We start from the raw sequence: 10,187 nt of genomic DNA on the forward strand, positions 1-10,187 counted from the left end.
TAATCAGCCGTCATCAGCCAGGCTAGCTTGAATCCAGTGTCAAAGTGAGCAAGGGACTCACGTCTGAGCATACCCTGCCAACTTAGGGCGAACAAAGCAAAACCAAAAGGGGATGATGGGCGGAGTGTTAAACAATGCAAGCACTCACCCCCAGTCAACTGATCCGGGTTTAATCCATCATCATTCTTTAGCTCACTCCGCCACCCCAGTTCAGACATTGCCATATGCAAATCAGTCTGACCCTGTGCCTCATGGGAACAGTCCAGCCCGAACTGTCAAGCCATGTCTTCCCTGGACCGGAAACAAGCATCCTGGGACCGGTTTCTGGCTAATCAGCCGTCATCAGCCAGGCTAGCTTGAATCCAGTGGCAAAGTGAGCAAGGGACTCACGTCTGAGCATACCCTGCCAACTTAGGACGAACAAAGCAAAACCAAAAGGGATGATGGACAGAGTGTTGAACAATGCAAGCACTCACCCCCAGTCAACTAATCTGGGTTTAATCCATCATCATTCTTTAGCTCACTTCGCCACCCCAGTTCAGACATGGCCATATGCAAATCAGTCTGACCCTGTGCCTCATGGGAACAGTCCAGCCCGAACTGTCAAGCCATGTCTTCCCTGGACCGGAAACAAGCATCCTGGGACCGGTTTCTGGCTAATCAGCCGTCATCAGCCAGGCTAGCTTGAAATCAGTGGCAAAGTGAGCAAGGGACTCACGTCTGAGCATACCCTGCCAACTTAGGGCGAACAAAGCAAAACCAAAAGGGATGATGGACGGAGTGTTGAACAATGCAAGCACTCACCCCCAGTCAACTGATCTGGGTTTAATCCATCATCATTCTTTAGCTCACTCCGCCACCCCAGTTCAGACATGGCCATATGCAAATCAGTCTGACCCTGTGCCTCATGGGAACAGTCCAGCCCGAAATGCCAAGCCATGTCTTCCCTGGATCGGAAACAAGCATCCTGGGACCGGTTTCTGGCTAATCAGCCGTCATCAGCCAGTCATTTCCTTTGGTTTTTGCTTTGTTCGCTTCATTTCCTTTGGTTTTTGCTTTGTTCGCCTCATTTCCTTTGGTTTTTGCTTTGTTCGCCATAAGTTGGCAGGGTATGCTCAGACGTGAGTCCCTTGCTCACTTTGCCACTAGATTCAAGCAAGCCTGGCTGAAGACGGCTGAAATGCCAGAAACCGGTCCTAGGAAGCTTGTTTCCGGTCCAGGGAAGACATGGCTTGGCAGTTCGGGCTGGACTGTTCCCATGAGGCACAGGGTCAGACTGATTTGCATATGGCCATGTCTGAACTGGGGTGGCAGAGTGGGCTAAAGAACGGTGATGGATTAAACCCAGATCAGTTGACCGGGGGTGAGTGCTTGCATTGTTGAACACTTTGGTTTTTGCTTTATTCTAGATATTGCAGCAGACAACAAACAATGAATGGAGCCTAAGAAGGCCTCTAGCCCCTAAACGTAAAATATAGGAATCCTGTCCTTTATCCAATGTTTCTATGTACTCCCAAATTTGATTAGTTATGAACTGGATGCACAAGGAAAGTGAAATGCCCAGGAACACACAATGTTGTCAGGTGTTAGAGCCAGTATTAAAATATTTGCTTCTGGCGTCCACAGTGAGGAATGTGGAAAATATATCACATCTGTTCGTGAACACCATAGGAAAAAGAGATTTGGGAAAGCAGTTATCGCTGTGCATTCACATGAACGAAATACCTCACTATTCACAGCTAACAACATACCTAGGTCAAGGCATAGTGAAAGAACAAGAACAACCAATGGAACCATTTCACCCTTATTTGTCAACACATTGCAAAGCATATCATCTAATGTAACCATTGTTATATTGCTCTCTTTGCATCCAGGACAGGTCAAAGTTACTTCTACAATACTGTACTCCATATTTCTTCTCATCCCTGTCAGCTGTATCAGATATTATTCTGCAAAAACAGTGAAGAGAAAGAAACTAAAATATGTCCAACATTCTACATGCATGCCCAATATTGAGAATCCATGATTTAGCCAATCTTTGTTGGTCCTGTTGAAGCCACACAGCCCAGAAACTGTTATGGCTTAGTAATTCTTGTCAGTCTCATTTGTCTTTAAGCTCTGTTCAACTCTTTAATTCAAAAAATGTCTATCACTTCAAGGAAATCAGACTTGTTCAGCATTCATACAACCAATGTGCTTTTGCCCTCTGGCAATTAAATCTGTGGCTAATGATGCTGACAACAACATAATGCCTACTCGCTTAGACACATGGGCTTGTACAATAGCACATACATGAAATTTTAGCGATTGTGGTTCACAGCATGTCTAGGAATTCCTTGATTCTGTTAGGCTCCAAAATACGGGATTGCAGCTTATCTACTCTTCATGGGGGAGGTTGCAGGGGTAGCGTTTGCATTATATAAAGGATTTTAGGCAGAAGCGCCATTTTGCCTGCCATCAGGAGTCCCTACTAAGATAGGCCATGGCACCTACACCTAGTAAGATCGGATCTCGCAGTTGCCAAAAGACTGACGTAGTTATGTGCTGCTGTGGTCTTGGTTGTGGAGTATAGCTGTAGGTCTAGATATGATAGTCCCTGGTCTGTCAATCTAAAGGGATACTGTGAGTCAAGACGGGCCTGTGCCGTGGCGGGGATGGTCAAATTGTGTATAGAGGATTTCTGTAAATTGGTTTTAAAACCAGATGCTCCACCAAATGCCTCTAGTTTGTCCATTTCTGCCCTCAGTGATGTATAAGTGTCAGTTTGAGTCAGGCGGAAATCATCCGCATACAGCATAATTTTATGCTCCTTACCACCCATTCGAATGCCGGCAAAACGGGAGAAGCAACTAATCCATTCTGCAAAAGGCTCCATATATAGAGCAAAGAGTAGGGGCGCTAGGGAGCAGCCCTGCCTAGTTCCACAAGTAATTGCAAATGGATGCAGACAGCAGCCCATTTACCCGCACCCTCACCCTAGGGGAATTGTAGCAGCAATGGACCAATTGACAAAATCACGCCCAAAACCCATATGTTCAAGGGCCATGTGAAGGTAATGCCAGTGAACGCTGTCAAAGGCCTTTTTGGCATCAATTGACAGTAAGAGGGCCAGAACATGTTTGGTGTCGACGCTACATCCTCGCTCCGGAACGAATTCGGTTTGATCGGGGTCAACCAATCCTTCCACTTAAGGAGCCAATCTGCGAGCCAGAATACTTGTAAAAACATTTGCTTCAACATTCAAAAGTGAGATTGGACGATATGATACGCACTGTGTAGGGTCCTTACCCACTTTAGGAATTACAGAGATAGTGGCTAGGCGCATAGATTCTGGTAACGCACCACAGGTGTGTCTGCTGTGTAGAGGGTGGCGTAGAAGTTCTCAAAGGGGCAATGTCTTTGTCTCGAGACCGTGGGGAGCCATCTGGCCCCCTCAGTTCAGTAACTCTTTAATCCACAGATTGTGCTCGGTGGTGATGCACCAGCATAGGCTCGCCCTGTTACCCCCAGCGTACTGTTGCTGTTTCACCCTGAGGAGTGCATATTCTGCCAAACCCATGTCCAGTGCCCTCGATTGTTTTTGCGCTGCCGAATCACCCACAAACCGGATTGGGTATGGGAGATCTCTTGCTCCTTGACTTGGTTTTCCAATTGAAGCCGTTTGTCACGCCTGTCCCTATTCTAACAGGTTGCTATCGCAATAAGTGGCCACACATAACCACCTTTAGAGTTTTCCAGAAAATCGAAACAGAGGTGCCCGGTGTATGGTTAATCTTTAAGAATGAGGCTATGGCTGTCGAGATGTCTGTGAGTATATGTTCATAAGTGAGAAGCTTCACATTGAGTCGCCAAATCTTGGGGGCCGGTGGCTCTCTATGTGGGGTGTATCTATGCACTACAGGAGAGTGGTCAGAGAGGGCCGCAGCTCCGATGTCCATGGACAACTCCTGTGTAATACACTGAGAGGTAAGAAAAAAGTTGATGCGTACATATGTTTGGTGTGCTGCGGAGAAGAAAGTGTACTCTGTATTAGTGGGGTGAGTATGCCTCCATATGTCCGTAAGACCAACTTCCTTCAGCCCCTGTCTAGCAGCCAGAGTAAGGCCTCCAACCTGACCCGTACTAGGAGTGGACCTATCCCTCTGTAAATCCATTACTTTATGAAAGTCTCCACCCACAATAACATCTATATCTATGTGTAGCTAGCACCTGACTCAGGGAGCCCTTAATAAAGGCTTCTTAATGGTCATTGGGTGGATATATTTTAGCCAGGGTGAACCCATTCCCTTTCAAGTTTATATGTAAGGCCAAAAACCTGCCAGGTATATCAGTATAAACCTGTGTCACCCGTCCTGGGAAATGTATGGCTAGGAGAATTGCAACCCCAGACTTCTTGATGGTTCCATGTGAAATTTACTGGTGGTCAAACCAGCTGGAGCGCATCCGTCTCCAATCTGCCTGAAGCAGGTGGGTGTCCTTAGGACTGAGTGGAGTGTCAGACACTTTCAGGAAGCATTAAAGCCTTTTAACATTAAGGCTAGTTAGAGATATAGTATAGATATCATTAATAGTGTACGTGCGGCGAAGCAATGTGAGATGTGGTTGAGACAAAGTTAAGCCAGCTCGAACTACACAAAGCAGTAGTAGCTATCCAGAAAGAATAGAGGTAAATACAAGAAAACAAGGGGAAACAAAGCGGAGAAATAAAGAGCAACAGGTCAGAAATGTGCCTCACTTCGGAACAACAATAACTGGTGAGGGTCCATGTCATTGGCGAGGACACAGTTTAAGAATCAGAACTAGCAGCAGCCAGGTTCTGGGGCGGCGAGACATGCCGCGAGTCATACAGAAAGGTGGGAATATTTGAGAGAAACCGAGCATCATCAAGACGCAAACAATACAAGCTTCATCTTACCAAACAAATTTCAGGCAGAAAAAGTGCCCCTATTTGTATCTGATGTTTCTCGCTCGTAAATAGTCAGTCAAAGTCTGAGGGTCTTCAGTCATTGTAGAATAATCATGGAGAGGTCCTGGTGGAGCTACAACCGGTGGCCCTCAAATTCAATTGACGCCTTGTCGCAGGCATCGGTCATGATTGCTTCTTTCTGTCGATAATAGTGTAGACAAGTAAGAATGTCCTGGGCTGACCCGGTGTCCAGGCTGGGTGTCCGGTGTGGTGAGAGTGGTCAAAAACATTCTCCTGCTCCCCATGCAATGGCGCTTCAAATTTACCAGATACCACTTGTAAAGGTATGCCCTCAATGTGTATATTCAAACGTCGGGACCTATTTTCTAGATCTTCTAGCGGGTAGCATAGCTCCTAGTTTTGGTCCCACAGCTTCAATAGTTCACGACTATGGCCATCCAGCTCCTCCTCGCAGGCATCCTGGCCCTGTTCCAGTGAGTTCACACTCTGCCCCAGCTCTTCCACATCACGCCGGACTTCCTTAATCTCTGTGCTTATATTCTGTTTAAGTACCACAAAGACATTGCGAAGAGTCCCAAAACGTTGCTCCAGAATGTTCCTTGTTATGGGAGCCTCTCCCGAGGTCACCTCCATCCTAGAACCTTCAATGGGTAGCCTTAGGTGCCTGGTCTGCCTTCTTTACTGAAGTCTTAGCAAAGAGATCCTTCAAGGTAGGATCCTTCTCCGTGTTACGTTGAGATGACTTAGTGGAGTAGGTAATTGCCCCCCAGGGATAGAAGCTGGCTGCCCAAGACACCACCAGAGCCTTCAGTTGCCATAAATGTGTTACTGTCAAGTATCGTGATCGAACACTCCAACATACGCCTGCAAAGATGGAGTTTGAGCTTGCCTACCTGGAGGGCTATACTTTGGCTGCGCTCAAAGATTTTTGCCATGCAATGGGGTTGTTCACTAAGAGGGGTACCAATCAGGTGGAGCTCCAAAAGAGCTTGAGAGCATGGGCAGAGGCTCACCAGTTGCCAGGCAAAACAGATGACCAAGAGGAATTGGAAGATGAGGAATGATCAGAGCAGGACCCTCAGGAGAGACTTGGAATGCAACCTGACAAGAGTGTCCATATTCCTAAAGGTCTAGTGCCTGACTTTGTTGTGAGAGATGATATTGACAAGTTGTTTGAGGCTTGTTAGATTGCCTTACAGATGCACCAGATTCCTGAGGAATATTGGGGTGCAAGGCTATGGAGGCATATCCCTAGAAAAGGGAGGGACACCCTACTGGTCCTAGCGAAGGAAGACAGGTTAAGGTATTTCCCCGTGAAGGGACCCATTGTCAGGAAGTATAGTCTTAGCCCAGAGAAGTATAGGCAAAAGTTTAGGTACAGCCAGAAACTGTCCCAGCAGACCAGCGTGGAGTGCGTGGATTCCTTTTGCAAGGCACTGGATGGCTGAGTGAAGGTCAGTGATGGTTGAGTGAAGGCCAGTGAGGAAATGTATTACCAAGGACTGTATAATTTAATTGCAAGTGAGCACATGTTCAGTATTTGTTTGCCATATCTGTGCCAACACCTGATTGATAGTAAGCTTATTGAGCTTGCTAAAGCGGCTGGATCAGCACTAGAGGACAAAGAAGGTACCTGCAAGTGACCCGGAAATGGGTGGTCCAGGTTCCCCTCAGAAGTGTCAGAGGGATGTCAAAAGAGAGACAGAAAAGTCCCAGTGTTAGGGGGTGGGAAGGTTCTGGTGGACGGTTGCCCATGGCACCCCATTCCCAACCCCGCTGCTTTGTTTCTTCTCAACTAGGACACAAGCAGGGAGACTTTGTCTGTCCGAAGAAACCAAGCACTGGTGGGACCTCTGCAGGGGTGGCAGATGTGGGCCTATGGGTAAGTAGTCCCCAGGGGCAGGTCCATGCTATCCCCTAGCTGGGAGGGCAACTCAGAGGGAGAGCTAGAGGTCCCTGTGGGTGGGAGTCATCACTTCCACCAGGCGAAAGTGAATGGGGTCCTAGTCATTGCTCTGGGGGACACTGGGACTAGCCAGACCATGATAGTGTAAAGGCTAGATTTCCCAGAGCAGTACACCAGCCAAGTGTGTAGGGAGACCCAGGCCCCCTGGCATGACTTTTTCTGCCTATGGTCCCGGTATCCCTGGGGTGGGTCGGGGAAGTGACACATAAAAGGACCACAGTCAGTCCCCAATGCACATAGACTGCATTCTGGGGAATGAGTTGCCCCCTGTGTCAGGTGAACTGGGAGGGGTGGATGCCCAGGGCACACTTACAGTTCAATTTTCTGGAGGTACCACTCCCAAGCGGAGGGCACGGGTACCCAGGTGGAGGGGCAAGTTGAGGGAGCACTCACCACTGTCACCTGTTCAGTCTCGGGGTACAGACCCTGGGCTGAGTGACCAATCTCAGGATACCATCCAATGAATGGGTGGGAGGTAGAATGGAATTAGGGTGCTAGGCACCTGGAGCTACTGCCCACCACTCTGGGAAACCCCAGTGGTCAGAGAGCCCTGGATGGCCTGGGGTCATGGGCCTGGCTCTTGACCACTGACAGCTGTCCTTAGGGACAGACTTTTCTTTGGATTGGGAACAGAATTGAGATAGGCAGCAGCGTATGTGAATGCTACAAAGGAGAAGAGCTGCAAACTTGCTGTTGACCTGAATTACAATCTCATACACAGAGGTGTATTTGGGAATGTTGTCAGAGTGCAAATAAATAAAGTAGGGATTAGATCTGGAAACAAATACAAATGGAAATAAAAAATATTTGTATTTGGGTGGTTGAAATTCTGGTAGCAGACATATAATCCCTGCTAAATAGAAGAGAGGAAGTTAAGGAATAGAGAAGGCTAAATGACGAGCTTTGTGTGTCATTGGCAAAGAGGTGATAAGGAAATCAGAATGATATAATAATATAATACACAAAGTAGAGTGCAATATGAAGACGATATATCGAAGAATGGAGCCATGGGGGTTGCTACATGACGAGTGGTTATGCTGTACAATGGGATTGAGTCATATTTAGGACAAGTCTAGACAACGCCCACGCTGTCAGGTGATCTGTTGTATGTACTTTGTGGGGTCTGACTCCTCCCAAGCTTTTGATTGGCTTTTGTGTGTGTCATTTGAAAATTGTATATCACTATGAAAGGAGAGAGAGAGGACTAGGTAGCTAGTCCGTATCCCCGGGGTTTATATATGAGATCAAAAAGGCGCTTCAGCTACAAGCCGGGTAAGCTCTTTTTCCACAGGTCCCAAACCCCCTAAGGACCCTTTATCTTCCCAGGGTCCATTCCTCTGCCGGACTACTCCATCGGGCATGTTTGGCAACAAGCCAACATGAGGATAATCTTCCTTTCATGCACTTTCCACTGTTTTTTTGTGTGTTGATGCGCTTACGATGCTTAGTCCACCACAAAACTTCGTGTACATATGATAACTCTCACCTTAGCCATACCACCAATATGGCTACACCATTTGCCGCTTATTTATCGTCTACACAGCACAATAGATATCGGCAATCAATCTGTTTTGTGAATATGTAACCATACTGAGACTCTCCCCTGTATGTGTGTCCTGTCATACTTGTTGTATGTCCAGTAATGCTCTATGAGGGAATCCCCCTCTCACATGTAAAGCACCTTAGCGAGTCCTACACATTTCTCAAAATTACACAATTACTTAAATCTAAGTAATTTGCACCTACACACTTTGGTCCTGAGGAAAGCCAGTTTTAATCATAAAGGCCTGGCTGAAACATGTAGACCACACCTGGATGTAGGAAATCTTAATTAACATTCCTATAACATCCAACAGCCTTTTTTAATGCTAGCAGTGACTCAGTTATTAAAATATAATTTACCCTCGGGTACTGGGATCCCTGCATAGCTTTTAAATCGTCACCTTCACGTCACTACATTGCACACTCAGATACATACCTGCTCCGCTGTATCAAGGCGTCGAAGCACACCCGGGACACACTCGGTGTCACTAGGTGGGCCCGATGATGAAGCATGCCACCAACTAGGTTGGTGGGTGAGGGCTTCATGAACAAACAAAATGGTTTGTACCCTGCCTTACAGTCTTGAGTCTATGTAAATTCACAAATAGGCTAGTCCTTTTTGATCTCACATTTGAAAATTGTAGCCTGTAAAGGCTAATTATTGGTGCAAGTCCCACCTTTTCTTACAAGTTAACTCCCATGGAGTATTGCAGCTGGAACGAGCAGTGATGTGCACCCTGCTTGCTTATCTTATTTTGTTGTTTTAGTTATTTCCACATTGCCTTAAGATTCTCTGATTCTTTATTCATTAGTCAAATATCAATCAGGTTACAGAACTGATAATAGAAAAATAAAGTTAGTGCAGAGCATACTATAATGTGCACTAGGGCGTTCCATAAAGGAAAGAATCACTATTATAAGAAATGTGGCGCAAATGATGTCAGTCAAAAATAAAGCGGGAGTGAGGTTAGGATGAAACTAAATCAATAGTAAATAATTGCAGAATCTACCATAAAGAGAAATAAAGCAATGAGCAAATAAGCCTAGTTGAATCATAAACGTGTTTATAAATGTTAAAAAAGAAATGTTGCAGAGCATGAGGCAAGATCTTCGTTCTTCATCTAATGGGAATAAGCATTCTCCAGAAGGACATCTCCACCTCTCTGCCATCTGCACACGTCATCCAATAGGCAAGCGAAAGCCTTTGCACTACACATTTTGAATCGTATTTAAAATGACTTAATTTTGTTAAAGAAACATTTTATTTTAACTAAACACATAACATTATGTGCAAAAAAAATTAGGAATCATTAAAACATAATATGGTAATACGTTTTAAAATGTGCGTGATTTTCTATCCTCTCAAATGCAAAGAAATAAATGAGGGTTTGTTTTGAAAAATGTTGCCAGCGACTAATTATGATAAGGCAGGTTACATGCTGTAAATTATACGAGGCACCTTTCTTTTACACCAGAAGAAACATTCCTATGTTTTCTAGAAAGTCAAGCTGGAGAACTCAGAGCAAGTAAAATTATGAGCTACTTTCTTTTTCTACACTGTAAAATGTCATATTAATACAATACAACTATATGCTACTATTACACACATTTAAACATTTTTGTAATTTAAAACCACATTCTATAATTAGGAAACTATAAATTAGTTCAGCATGTTTTACATGATTTATTAAGGGGAAAGCGTCATGCAGCATGCATAGAAAGATGAAAATGCCAACAATTATTGTTTTTATG

The sequence above is a fragment of the Triturus cristatus genome, chromosome 2_1 (genome assembly GCF_964204655.1).
Source record: "Triturus cristatus chromosome 2_1, aTriCri1.1, whole genome shotgun sequence".
Lineage (NCBI taxonomy): Eukaryota > Metazoa > Chordata > Amphibia > Caudata > Salamandridae > Triturus > Triturus cristatus.